Source organism: Pseudopipra pipra, chromosome 18 (genome assembly GCF_036250125.1).
Source record: "Pseudopipra pipra isolate bDixPip1 chromosome 18, bDixPip1.hap1, whole genome shotgun sequence".
NCBI classification, from domain to species: Eukaryota; Metazoa; Chordata; class Aves; order Passeriformes; family Pipridae; genus Pseudopipra; species Pseudopipra pipra.
Window position 1 is genome coordinate 2,741,019 of NC_087566.1, and position 14,603 is coordinate 2,755,621.

At 46.3% G+C, this 14,603-nt stretch overlaps 1 protein-coding gene across 1 annotated transcript in view; it reads left to right on the forward strand.

Moving 5' to 3' along the window:
• The window catches only part of TBX3 (T-box transcription factor 3), a 433,177-nt gene that overhangs the window by 171,073 nt on the left and 247,501 nt on the right, over positions 1–14,603 (forward strand). The gene's annotated exons all lie outside the window — the stretch shown is intronic.

Consider the following 14,603-nt stretch of genomic DNA (forward strand, 5'->3'; position numbering starts at 1 on the left):
AAGTGTGGCTAAGTTGGTTTTGTTGGAGGAGGCAGTGGGGTGACAGTTCCCTTACTTTGACATGTCATTGCTGGAACTTTCTGACCTTTTCTGTGTCTTTCAGGAGGAGACACTCTACAAGAGTTACTCCTAAAGATTCTCTGGACTGATGTGCAGGAGATCTGACTAACTGGGCTGATTGTGCCCCTGATTTCCTAAGTTAAGAATTGGTAATAACTAAGTAGTTATTACCTGCTTCTGATTTGGCTAAAACCAGGGAGGTGACTCCTGATCTTAATCCTGACTTCCATGCACAAGCTGTGACACTTTCAATGAAAACATGTGCTGGAAACAAAGATGAAACTTTCATTTATGAAAGCGTTGGGGACATGTCTGTGAATGCCTGAAGTGTGCTTTGAGAGCCAGGCATAGAAGCTGCCAGATATATTTAATATACCCAACATCCCACAATGAATAACTCAAAACCATAGATAGTTTTTACATTAATCTTGTTCTCCTCGTGTTCTTATTAACAGGAGTAAAGGTTTATATGTGTTACCATCGCAGAAAACCAACACCAATGAAAGTGGAAAGCTGGACACAGGCTCACAATTCATTCCCTGGAGTTTGCTAGTCCTTCTTTAGGGCCTCTCCTGGCTCTAAGCAGGAGAGGAAGCTGGAGATTGCCCTTAAAGGCAAGCACTCAGGTGACTGAAATACTGCTCCTCCAGTTAGTTTAGTTAGTTAGTTCCTTAAGGTTTGCTGTCTGCCCTCCTGCTCTCCTCAGCCTCCAGCACATGAGGTAATGGTCCCCATGTGAAGTCAGCTCAGAGTATGTGCACTCTACCAGAACCTCCCTTGCAGGCAGTAAATCAGCATCCTGAGCAGGTTGAAGACAGCCCGGTCAGATAACAGCTCTCTGTGCTGGTTGGGGACTCACAGTCCCTGCCACAGCCGAGTCTGGCTGAGTAAACATCCAGGGAAGCATTTTTCTTGTCCTCACAGAGCTTGCAATCCCAACGGAGCAGAGGCAAAGGGGGGAGTCTGAGGGAAAACAGGAGCTGAAGTTGCTGAGCCAACCACGCCCATCATGTCTGTGGTGGAGCTGGGACCCGAATGCAGGTTACCTGAGTTAATACACAGGAGCAGGATCCCTCCTGGAGAATATTTCTTCATTGTAGCAGACCTGGGGGGACCTGAGTGCAGCTCTGGTTTGAGGTCACACAGGTGGGTGCGTGTGATGGCCTCATATGAGTGTAAAAGGTGGATCTATCAGGAGATGAAGCAGCTTTGCCACAAGCAGTAGGTGACCAGGAAAGTGGGAATCAGCTGTTCCACATACAGAGCAACTCTAGACTGGACACTGGCACTGGCTGGGCTGTTCTCACAGCATTTCACCTGCCCTGAGAGCCCTGATGCTCCTTTGTAACCGTTCTCGCTCGTTCCGAAATTATTCTGAAAACTATAAAAGCTTTTTTGGGTTTTTTTGATGTAGAACTGTTTCTGTGAGCACACACAGTGGTCAGAGGGCTGATTAAGAGAGTCTGAGCTTCTCAGCCAGTTACACAGCCAGGGCTGCTTTCCTGCAACTGGAATTAAGGATCCAGATGATGTGTTCAAGATTTATGGTTTCCACTGGGGTTTGTGCTGCTGATGTTTGTTCTGCTTCACACAACATATTACATCCCATAATGAACTCTGTCAGGAGAAGAGAAAATAAAGCCATTGTCTCCTGGCAAACCCAGCCTCTGGAGTCACCCTTCAGTGCAAGGTGTGGATGTGTAAATGTTCCAGGCTGGGAGGAGTAGCTGGAGGCTGCTGAGGTTGGTTTTGGGGGAAGGAGAAGGGGCTTTTAGGGTGTGTCAGTAAGGGAAGGAGATATCCTAGAGAAGTCAGAGATTACTCACAAAAGCAGGCTTTGGCCTGTAGCTGGAGGAAGATTGTGAACAGATACAGGATGGTTCCTCTCCAGATTTCTTGAGCCCTGGATTCCCTTCTGCAGCTTTCAGAGAGTGATTTTGTGAGGTCAGAGATTGAGTCCCGGTTTTTGTCTCTCTTTGGATACTGAAATGGCCAACAAAATGGGCAGAGGACTGTGTTCACCCCCATAATCACTGTGCATCAAGGTGGGGTTTGCTCTTGCTGTCCTGCCCCTCGTGGTGGGATACACACAGTGTAATTCCTGTGATAGAACACAAGGAAAGGGAACGGAGCTCCATCAGGGAAGCTCAGACTGGACACTAGGGGAAGGTTCCTCACCCAGAGGTTGATCAGGCACTGGAACAGGCTCCCCAGGGAAGTGGTCACAGCACCAAGGCTGCCAGAGCTCAAGGAGCATCTGGACAATGCTCTTAGTCCTGTGGTTTAGTTTCAGGTAGTCCTGCAAGGAGCAGGGAGCTGGACTCGAGGATCCTTAAGGGTCCCTTCCAACTCCAGGCACTCAGTGACCTCTGATTCACTGGGATTGTGTGGGAATAGGGTGGGTGAGGGGATAGATGCTTCCTGCTTTTCAGTGCTCTCCAAGAGAGGCACAGGATTTCACCTGCAGAGTGTGTGCACTTAGAAACACATTGTCCTGAGTAGAGCTGAGGGAATTTGGAGATGGGAACCATTAAAATACCACAGCGAAGGTTGTTCTTGCAGTATTTATGATCAGAGTGAAAGCAGAATGTACCAGAAAGCTTCTGTTGGTGTCTCTCAACTCTTCTCACGAGGTTTCCCATCCTTCGTCCTCGAGAGCCTGGGAGAATTTGGATAGGCTTCAACTACACACCCAAACTTTGTGTGATTATCTGTGCTGAACATCTGACCCCTTTTGAGGTTTGGGCATCTTTGGGCAAATGGAATCTAAGAGAGATAAAATCAGGCTTTTATTTTTCATGCCTGAACTTCAAAAGTGCCTGTTTTGGTTAATGAAGCTGTGGCATGCCCGTGGGGGGCTGTGTGCCTCTGGGGCTCTCAGCATGGCCAAATCTCTTGCTAAGACTAGTGCAGGTTGCCAATGTGCTGCCCATTATTTTTCACAGCTCCATCACTAAAAAAACACTTTCTTCTATTCAACTGGAAATGTTCTCCTTGTTTGTATTTCCTGGATACCTTATGGGACTGAATTTTAGCCCACAGTTGTGTTTCAGACCCCCTTTTCTGTTGCTGGTCCATTTGTATTTGTGCTGTGGAGTTTATTGCCTCTCACAAGAAAAGCAGTTCCTGAGTTTTTGTAAGTTGTTATCAATCCAAAGGCCTCAATGAAGCTATGAGAAACCAGTATGATTTCTGATTTCTAGCTGAGGCTCTAGGTACTCAATGGGTTTCTTTAATTCCCCAGTTTGAATTAAGTGAAACAGTTAAAGGAGGGTGTTAAATGACCATCAGTGAGTAGTGAGAAATTGCTGTTATGATTCTTTGTCATACCCAAGGTCCTAAAACTTTTCTGAATGTTCTTATAAATCATCTCAGTATTTGCAAAGTGTAATTGCTTCTTGAATTACCCCAAAGCAAACTCACTGATGGGATTGGTGGGCCTTTGACCTGCAAGTTGCAGGTGTTTATATCAGAGTGAAGTGGAGGTGAAATCAGACCTTCTTGATCTGGCAACGTTTTTGCCTCCACTTGGAGCTGATTTTACTGGAGGGAAATGACCAGGCAAGGCATTGTGCATTATCTGTGATTCACTGAGCCCTCACCTGGCCTGTGGCAGCTTCTCTAGGAACACAAACAGTCCCAAAGCCTCCAAGAGAAGCTGAGCAGATGGGGGGAGAAAAGAAACCACCGTGTCTGGGGCGTATTTTTCTACTTGCTTACACCACCACAGCTCCACTGAGCCCCATGGAGCTGTTCTGGAGTAAAGGGGTGTGAGATCAGCACCTTCAGCATGTGCAGATGCCTGCAGAGCCCCACACTACTGGAATTGCACTGGATAAACAAATCAGGGATGAGACACGTGGCAGAGAGGAGGTGGGGGGAGAGAGTGGCCTGGACTGACAGACAGACAGACAGACAGGGCTCCATAGACAGCCAGACAACAATTATAAATAGCACCCTTTTAAGCTCTGTTTGATGTGTTGCCCAAGGCCAGGTGGAAAATCTTTCCGTTGCTGCCTCTTCAACTAATCGCTTTCCCCTCATTTTTCAATAAAGATTCCAAGTTTGGTCACTTCTTTGGCACATTTGTTTCCCATTAGAATACTTTGTGCTATTTCACTGTGTTATGTTAGATAATTGCTCTAATAACAAACCAAGGAAAAGCTTTTGAACATTTTAGGAAGTAATTTTTTCCCCTTATGAAAATTCAGCGAACGCTGACGGAGATCTGGGGAATAGCTGAGGGAAGGCAAAGGGAGAGGAAGGGGGAAAGGAATGTATTGACTTTTAGTGATGGTATTTCTGCACTTACATACGAACCACATGCCAAAAATTTAATTGCAGTCCAACTGAATATTTATACAGCACTTTATCACTTTCAAAGCTCTTTAGTGCATATTGTTCTAGAGAACCTCACGGTGTCCTGTGAGTAGGGGCACGAGGTTATTGTGTCCTGCTGCTGCTGCTGGAGAAGTGAGACAATGTCTTTTTTGGCTGGCAAAATGGTTGCAAAGGAAAGATAGGAATTGAAGAGGTCCTCACACTGCTAAACTTCCCCACTTCCCATATATCAAGGGCATGATTGCTTCAAGTGCCTCAGTAATTGTCCAGCTCGGCTTCCGCTCACGGCAGAGCGAGTTGGAGCCGAGTAGTGCAGGGGAAAACAATTAGAACATGTTTAGTACTTTCAATAAACTCCCCCTCTGTGTTTGCATAGTGCCAAGATGCCTTTAAGAACTTAGTGTGGTCAAGGGGATAGGGAGATAAATAATACAAGCCGAGGAGAGGAGGCTTTGGGCTGATTTACTGAAGCCTCTTAGCTAAATTCTTTCCACTCATGCCCTGGGAGAGGTGGAGCCTTTGCTCTGCAATGTCTGTGCATTTCCCATCTTCCACAAAAAGCTCCAAGTGCACTCAGGGCTCGAAATTAATTCTGGGATGGAGGTGTCTGAGGTCAGAGACAGACGTTGATGAGGGTGCAGGACACATGATATGTGTGCCTGACCTGCCATTAGGCCTTGGCTGGGTCTGTGTGTGCTTTCCCATCATTGGGAGCTTCAGTTCCCCTGTTTCACAAAGGAGGAAGGATGGCACTTACCTCCCCTGCAGAGTGCTTTTAAATCTAGTCTTGAGGAACACTAGCAAGAGCTGGGTTCAGAGCTCCTGGCTCCTCCTGGAAGAAGCCTCTACTCTTGCCTTAAAGCAGGATTTTCACTTATTTACTGTCTTCCTTCTTTCAAACCATCTTGATATTCGTTGTGGGAGGGGAAAGGAAATAGGAAAATAGTCTTCTGCCAAATTTCACTCCACTTGACCTCTGTATTTGCTGCAGATGGCCCAGCTCAGATCCTTCCCCTGCTGTGGTCTGTACTGATTGCTTGGCCTTAGGTGTGGCCTGCCTAGATTCTGGATTTCCATGCTGGAGTCATCCTTCCACTGAGCCAATCCTGCCAAATCCCAAACACCAGCACAGGGATTGCTCCTGCTGACCCATCACCACTGCTTTCCCCAGGGCCTCCTTGGTGTCTGGTTTTCCTTTCTCTCTCTCTCTGTGTTGGCTTTGAGTTTTCCTCAGCACAGCAGCTGCTGGGTTACACTGCCTTGATCCTGGTCTGGGAGAAGAAAGAGGGAGAGGCAATAAAAGTCATGTGTGTCTCCCCCTTTCTCTCCCCTTCTTTCTGGGGAGGTGTTTGGATGTTGCAGGATCCAAGGCAGGGGATGCACATGCTGAATCCATGGGATTCAAAGGGACACTGCAGCTTTCAGCCACTTCTCTCTTCTGCAAATTCCTGAGCAGCTGACAATCCTTTGATGACAGCTCCAGAGAGTTAATGAACTAAAAGGGCTGTGGGTTATCCGTTCCCAGAGATTGGGGAGCATGAATTAAATGGTCTTTTGGAAGATGGGAAATAATTATTCTTCTGCTTCAGAGCCATGTCCAATTGAATGATGTCGCCAGCCCGAATCAGCAATCACAGCCTCTGATGAAGACCCATTAAACAGATTGGGCTGAGTAATGCACAGGAAAAAATGTCAGGAGCATCTTTAATTCTGAGTCTCTCAACCCTACAATAGTTTTTTTTTCTTATTTTCTTTTTTTTTTCTCTTTTTTTTTTTTTTTTTTAAAGAAACTCTTTAAGTGCCTTGAGCTTTTCTACCTCAGCACTTCCAAGCTGGAAATAGCTGGGAATGCATTTCTGCACCATCCCTGGTGGAAAGGCAAGGACACGAGTAGCCAAGTTTCCTGGGTATTGTCTGGGATATCTGAAGGGTATTGTTTAGGGTCCATGAAGTAAAGAAACCTTTTGGGAAAAGGCTTGGGCAAGACCAGTTGGCAGTTCTTCCTCTGGGACATTGTTTTGTGGGGCACTTCCTTCTGGCAGGGGTTGGGAAGGAACAGGCTACACTTTTGTGCACTTCAAGAGGAGGGAGAGTGTTGAGTGATCCTTACTGAAAGAAAGACACATTCTTCTGTACTTTGGCTATTGCAAAAGTGACATAATGAAGTCAAACATTAGGGCATGATCATTAGGGGAATTCATTAGGAACGCTTGGCTGTACAGTGAATTCAGTTGGAAGTTATGAACTAGAACTCCTTAGTGTTGTTGGAGGCAGGAAAATCTTATTCCAGTGGTTTGCTTTTTCACCATATGAGCTGTGACTTGAGGAGTGTTGCACCAAAGGTAAACTTTGCCACTTTGTGCACACGCCAGAAACACAGCTCCATAGGTTTGGCAACAGGTTAATCCACTGGGTGAAGTCCAGGCTCTCCTCCAGAGGACAGCAAGTTACAGAAACAGTAAAAGAAGACTGAGAAAGGCCCATATTTAGGAATAAAGGACCCAGAGTCTACCTAGTCCCCTAGTGTAGCTCTTACTAGTTGTTGTATGTTCTGCCTCCCTGTTACACCTCACCTTAATCCCTAATAGATCAAATCTGTTATATCACAATATCCCCAAAACAGATCTGGGGAGGGGCAGTGGCACAGGTGTTTTGCAGAGATGTAGCAAAGCCCAAATATTTTAGGGCTGTCCTAAATAACATTCCTGGACTATTTTTGAGGATACTGCTCTGGGGTTATGTGAGGATGCTGAGGAGTGACAGCCCAACCTGGAGCATCATCATCACTCTGAGACCCTCCCACCTGGCTGGGTTTCAGCTGTCCAGCTTTGCACAGCAGCAGTGTGGTGTCTCATCTGGACCAGCCTCAGTGGCAACAGTGAAAAAGACATTTCTGAGGCAATTTATCTTAAAAGAGCCCCCCAGAACAGGTCAGATGAAGTATGGTGTGGAAATGCCAGTTTCCTTCCATCTGTGATAAAGTGGAGTGCAGTTCCCTGGCTCAGTTGCAGCGACCCAGGAGCAGATGGAAGACGTCTCACCTCTCCTCTCAGAGGTTAATCTCGTTTTCCTTCCCTCCCCGCAGATACCCACAGATTTCCATCTGTCACAGATGGAAAGAAAAGTTTGAAAATATGGCCTGAGTGGCATTTTCCTGATTGTTGAGCCTGCCTGAAACAAAATGCAAAGCATGGCCCTCCCATTAAAGACAAGAACACGGACGTGTGTGTACGGGAGGACCATGTAGGTTCTCCCTGGGACTTGGCTTTGCTTTACTTCAGCTCAGGATCAATGAGGGGATCTCCACAGAGACTGATCAAACAGCATGTCCTTAATGCCAGTAGTATATTGGCCATGTACAGCATGTGTAGGAATGTCATTTGAGTAAAAACTAGTCAGTGGTTCACTCGGTTGAGAGCTCAGGAGGGTTTACCCAGCTCTGGTGGGGCAACCCTGTTATTTTTGTGTTATGGACAGATTGCACGTGTTCCCTGTCCTGTTGAGGACTTATTTGAAGCCCAGTAGCCAGAATTTATTTATTCAAGAACCAAAATGCACTGATGGCCCCCTGGATGTTCGGATGTCCCACTCAGTGCAGTCTCTGAGGTGCTGCAGGGGGGGCTCAGCAGCTGGTGCAGCGCAGCAAGAAAAGGCTTCACAACAGAAATGTTTATAAGCTCTGAAAAAAATATCCTGGGAGGGCACAGAAATGATCTGTGGACTTGCAGCCTGCACTGGCCTATGGGGTGCTGGTGAGTGATACAGGTGTTGGATGAGAGCCCCATTCTCTCCCTGGGATGGGATGTCTGCGGGCAGCCCTGGTGTCCTGCACCCGGATGTGGGCACGTTCCAGCTCAGCAGCAGGATGGCAAACAATGCCTGCTTGTTTGGACCACAGGTTGTTAAAATGCTGCTCTGGGGGCTGTGTCATGGTGTTGGAATGTGACTCAGTGTGAAAGACACAGCAGTGTTTCAGTGGGGTGTCCTGCAGGGCCCTGCTCAGGGTGGGAGGGGAGGCTGCAGGGCACGGTGCTCGTGTTCCGCTCCTCTCTCAACCTCTCCTTGGAGGGTTTGTTTTCTAAAGGACTTGAGCTTTTATTTTGCTCTCTGGTGGGGTTTATCCACCATTCTCTACCCTTCTTTTGACATGCAGTAGCTGAAAACTAGATGCTCTTCTCAGTGTGCTGAGAACTGACCTGTGCCAGAAAGAATCATTCCATGACTCCACTGACTCCGACGCTCCCGGGAACACACTGTGAGATTGGTCAGACAAAAAACCAGGGGGGTAAAGTAGGAAAAAAATCATTCCCTGGGAAAATGTCTCCTGAGGAACCTCTGCTGCCTCTGAAAACTGAAATGGCAATTCTTGGAGGCTGGGAGAGCATTCTGCAGTGGAACATCCCATGCTCGCCTGTTCTTTGAGTCTTTCCTAGAAACTGTCACAGTTGTGTCCAGGACACTGCCCTGAGCCCTGGCCTCCCGAGAAATGACTGTTCCTATGACTTGAGAAATAAAGGAGACAGGGACACTCTGCTGCTGGTGGTTTTGTGGCCTTCCTGCAAAGAGGAATAATCGAGGGTTTGGAGCAGTTTGTCCACCAGGGATCCTGCCCAGCTGCGTGGAGCTGGGCAAACACTCACCGGGGTTAACGGGGTGCATTCCTCAGGATGGCTGATGGGAGATTTGGAGATGCTGGAAAATTGTCTTGTGCCAGGCTGGAGTGCAAATCCTGAGAAATGCCATGTGCTGACAGGCTAAGTGGAAAAAATGTTAAGTTTTGCTCGGTTGAAATGTTTTGTTTTGTCATCTCAATGAAAAGCTGAGAAAAAGGGAAAAATGAAATATTTCAAAATTTAATTGAACTGCACAGAAAGCTCTTTTGAACAGAAAGCAAATGTTCAGTGACTGTTCAAGCAGCATGTTTTGATTATTTGGGATTTTTTTTCCCCCAAATCTTTTTTTTTTCTTCTTCTTCTTTTCCCTTGTGTCTGGAAATGTAGTGACACCAAACCAGTCCTAGAAAAAAAAAAAAAAGGTTTTGGTTTGGATGAATCTAAGTTTTTCAACAACAACATATTTTGTGAGAAAATTCCCTGCTGCTTCTGCTCATCAATAAAGTTGATGAGTTTAACCAGTCTCATGGCTGGCTGGGGAAAAAAAAGATCCCCCAGTTAGAGAAGTGGATAAATAACTTGGCACAAAGTCCTTTTCTGTTGACTCAGTTTACTTTGTGGACCCGGGCACGATTGTCATAATAAATTAAAGCATGAACATTCCCATTTGTCACTTCACCACTTCCTTTTGCTGCCTTCCAACATGTGGTAAAACTATTAGTGTTAACACAGAGAGAGAAAAGAGCAGATGAGGGGAAAAGGATAATGCTGGAATTAAGGGGAGGACTTCCAGGGTGGAGGGAAGGCATTGCTGAAGCAGACACAGTTGCATATTTAGGGGGGCACAGTCTTATCAAAGTCATGGGGGTTTGTCATCTCTGGAGGAAAAAAGATGTTGGTTCTCCTGGGACTCGCTAATAACCACCTTCCAAGTTCTTAGGGTGGCCCCAGATTTCAGGATAGAGGAAGGCTCCTCCCAGTGCCTCCCTGTCCTGCTGTCTTAGTGAGCCACATCCTGAACTGCTCAGGTGTGAGATGTTCCTGCTGTCCCTTCAGCTCTGCACAGCTTCTCCTCGTGGTCCCTTCAGCTCTGCACAGCTTCTCCTCATTGCCCCATCGTCTGTCCCCTTGTCTGTGCTGATTTCCTACAGCTGAGGGAGGATGTGTTCAGATCAGGCCCCTTGTTGACAAGGTGTGAACAGATTAATGGCCATCCCATCCCACCTGGAATAGACCTGGCCCACAAGGGCTTTCCGGGGAATCCCCCAGTGAGGGGGAGCCTGCAGGAACAGAGGTCACATTCAGAGAGGGAGAAGGCTCGGGGGTGTACGTGTGGTGGGAAGCTCAGAAGAATGTAAGTCTGGGATTTGAAAGCATCCCACTCCTGAATTATGATTATTTATTGCCATGATAGTGCCTGGAGGCCCAGCCTCATTGTGCTGAGGACTCTGCAGACACAGAACGGGGAGACAGTCCCTGCCTTGAAGGTGGATGAGGAAAACCTCCCTCCAGGGGGCTGGGAACAGGTGTGGCACATATCCATCAACCTGATGGAGCTGTTTACGAGGGGTCTCTGTGAGCTGGGCAAGTGTAAGAGAGACAGCAAGACAAGGAGAAAGTTGGACATCACTTTTCACCTCCCTGGCTCTAAAGAAGGGGCTTTCCCTTTTTTTTTTTTTTTTGTTAATTATTTTTATTCTCACCTTTCTTCTCCGGTAGTGATTATCTCCAGGTAAGATAAGAATTAACAGAGAATTTTTAGTGATTTTGCTGAAACTCTGGATGCTGAAAGATGTGATTCAGTAACTTATTCTCTCTCTTTAAGCAAGTCACTTCTACTTAGACTCTTTTGAAAGGTATTTCAGTACCTAGACCCCGTAACTGCTCTTTAAAAATCTAGTGCTTTTTATCTTTTAGTGCCTCAGTCTTACTTTGTGAATAAGGAATCAAATGAGTGAAGAAATAAGTTTTTGCAAGTTTAATGAAGCCTGGTGTCCCCATGGACTTGTATCTTGTGTCTTACAATGCAGAGAGCTCATGACATCCCTGTCCCTGCTGTGCCCCCACCACCCTGGTGTTGGGCAAGGCATGAAATGTGTGATTTGGAGGGTTTTGGGGAGGAACCTGCTGCTGCTGCTGCTCGTGCCAGGGAACTGCTGAGTTTTTAATGCCTCTCCTTCATTTGGGAAACTCACTGAAACCCTCTGGGTCAGATTTGTCCAAGATTGGACTATGGGACCCAAAGTTGGGAGATCAGGTGGGAAATCAGCACCACAGAAGGTGTGATTTTTGGGGGAGTCAGGCTTGAACAAGGGATCACTTCCCTTGTGGAAACCTAGGGATAAAAATTGCTAAATATTGAGGAATGCTGTGCTCATTAAGGGTTAATGAAGTACCTGCTCTGAAACTCATAAAAGAGGGAAGGAGAGCATTCTGCACCTCAGTGGGACATGGTGGTTCTTGAGTACTTTAGGCAGGAAAAGAAGCAGGAGAGAGTTGTATGATTTTTTTTCTTTTAGTTCTTAGAACAATCACCACCAGGACGAAACTTGGCTATTCTTAGTTGCATCAAAGGGCTCTGCATAATCTTTCCTGCTGAATTATGGAATATGATAGCTTTTATTAAATCCATTACAATTACAGCCTCTCTGCTGCACAGGTTTAGAATATGGAATAACTAGGGTGCATAATTTCAAATAAATATTTAAGATTTTGATGCGTGATACAGTTTCAGACTCTTAAGAGATCGAATTATATTTGGATGGGGCTGTTTTCTTTTAATTCACACAAACTTTCCTATCCAGCTACTTCAAAGTGCTGGATACTTTAAAAGGAATTCTTCATACTGGGGAAGAAATCAAGGCAGAAATCAAATCAGGATTTGTCTGTAGTGGTGATTTGGGTCTTCTGTAAAGTAGATGATTAAGTCAAATTTTTTTTGCAAGTTGGAACTAATCTTAGGATTAGCATGCAGTTGGGAAAATTACTAGTAAAAATCTCGTCAAAAAAATTAGGAAATACAAAAACTGGACAAATTCTGTTGAACAAAGAAGTAGCAAGTGATATTATTGCAGAATTTGGATTGTGGGCACTGGAGTAACTGGAGAATAGGAAGTTTGAACGTGGCTCTTGAACTGGATCTCCAGCAAGCAGCTCCTGGTGGGTTCTCCATTGCTCATGGACTTCCTCCTCTGTGGGAGTTGCTTCCCAAAACCCACCAGTAATAGGAATCCCTGTTCCCCGTGTTAGCAAGGAACCAAGGACAGTGCCCAGAGGAGGAGGCAGGCAGAGCTCACCGTGCAGGTTGTCCAGGCAGTTGTCAGTGGAGCTCCCGAAGAGCTGCTCACCCACCACCTCTTTGGAGGAGCAAGGACGGAAATTTCCAAGGGAAACCCCCCTGTGGATGACTCTGTATTCTTCCTTTGTCTTCCCCACACCTGCTCCCTCTTCCCACCCGCCCTTCCACCCAGAAGATGCCCAAGGTGTTGGCTGTGCCTCGGCTGCCAGCGCTCTGCGGGGACGTGTTAATGATGACTGGCAGGTCTTAAAAGCGCCGTTTCAACACCTTGCTGTCACCACACCTCATACTTCAGCAGCTTAGCACATGTTCCAAGGTGTTTAAAGAGCTTCCCGGGCAGCCCTTTTGCAGGCACCAGCCCCTTGCCAGGAGCAGTAGTGCTCCTGACCGCACTTTTCTGGCTGCGACCTTGTTAGTGTTTGCCTGCGACATGTAAATGAGCAGCGCGGTCGTTAGCGAGAGAAAAATGTGTAATGTTTTCCATTGTGTGGCAGGCTGGGAGCTGACAAGACCAGAGCTCGTGTTCCAAAGTCTAAAGCAGTTGGCAGGTTTCTCAGCACCAGTTTTTTATGCCCCCGAGTGGGTCGCGGAGCGGAAGAGGGGGTGGAGAGGAGGGGAGAGGGAGGAATGTGTGTGGATGTGTGGTGGGGGGAGAGTTAGCGGGAGAGAAGGGCCATTTGCAAGCCACCAGCTCTGGATGTAACTCGATGGGCCTTGTGGTGGTGCTGAAGGGCCCGTTGGAGCGTTTGATTGACTCGAGGCTTGATGCTGCTTGCCACTTACCAGCACTTGTCTTTGCTCATTAGCAGGGGGATTGTGGGCAAATATTTAGATATTCAAGAGAGGAAATGTTAATCTTTGCAGTGTTCACTGAATATTTAAATGAGGCAGCAGGCAGCTCCGCTCTGTGTTTGACCCAGGCTTGCAGCCTGAGCCTTGGGATGGATTTATAGGCCGGTGCCTCCCTGCTGTGGGGGTTCAGGTCGTGCAGTGGAGTTCAGACCCTCTGAGAAAAGGCAGTGTGGTCAGTCTGCACAAGCCCTGTGACGTATAATTGACACAGCAGCTTTGATCTGGCCAGTTTGAGGCACAGAGAACTGCAACCCCCCTGAAGTTCGAGGGATATTGGCTTGGTGTGGACCCTCTGCTCTGGGCAGTGAAGGTTGTGACAGCTGGGAAGTCAAAGGAGGAGCACTCAAGGTGCTCTGTTTGATGGAAGATGAGAAAAATAAAGACATTCTCTTGAGGTTTGGATGGGCAGATCTCCCAAAGAACAGTATTAATTAGGAACTTCGTGTGTTTGAGGTGAACATGGTATTTGTGCTGCTGTTAGGCCACCTTGCAGTATGGAATGGTCTCAGGTGGGGTGAATCTGCACTGACAAGCTTGGAGCAGGTAATGGGAGGCCTTGCATCATGTTATTACCCAGAACTTTTCTCTATATTTACTTATTTCAGTTTATATTTCTTTTCATTGCTGTCTTCTAGAACGATTCCAGACAACAGACATGGGAGCAGCAAAATTTAATTTAAGAGTGTTTTAGCTTTGTAGGAAATGAATGTTGAACCAGCAGTTCCTGATGCCTGCACTTTGAGTCTTGATTGTTTTGTATCAGAATCAGATCAGGAATGTTCTGTGTAACATCTTTATCCTGTCTGTATTTTGGATATTTAACATCTACAGTAGTTCCTCACACAAAAGGTCTAGACTAGGAGTTGCTTATGGGAATAATATGATTAGATAGGGTTAAAAGACAAATATATCTGTATACATCATAACTGATAAAAGGGCAAGAGGATTAAATCTGGCAGCTGATTTTTTCACCCATGTCTTAAGGCTTTTTAACCTAAAATGCCCATGGTGCAGGCTTGAACAGGGTAGGGGAGTAGGTGAGTTCAGATCCTGCCAGGGGCTGAGGATCTACCCTGACCTGGCTGTATTTCTGTGGGTCACAGCCTCTATATTTAAGGCAATTCAGTCAACCTGAAATTCTTCTCATTTTATTTTATTTCATTTACAGCAAAAATCGCCCAGGAAATTATTTCCTTATTCCTAAATACAGTCACTGGCTACATCCTGACAGGATGAAGTGCAAAACATTTTTATGGATTTTATTATTGATGGAGTTCCTAAACACAGTTTACATTTTCTGTCTCTCGTGTTCCAGTAGCTGCCAGTCAATCGAGTATTTCTCCAGTAAATTTAAGGCTTAGAAAAACACTTGGGAGTTGCAGAACTCTTTTTAGTGGGAATTAAAAGCCAGTTTCTGTAGGCTTAGGCACACTTGACAG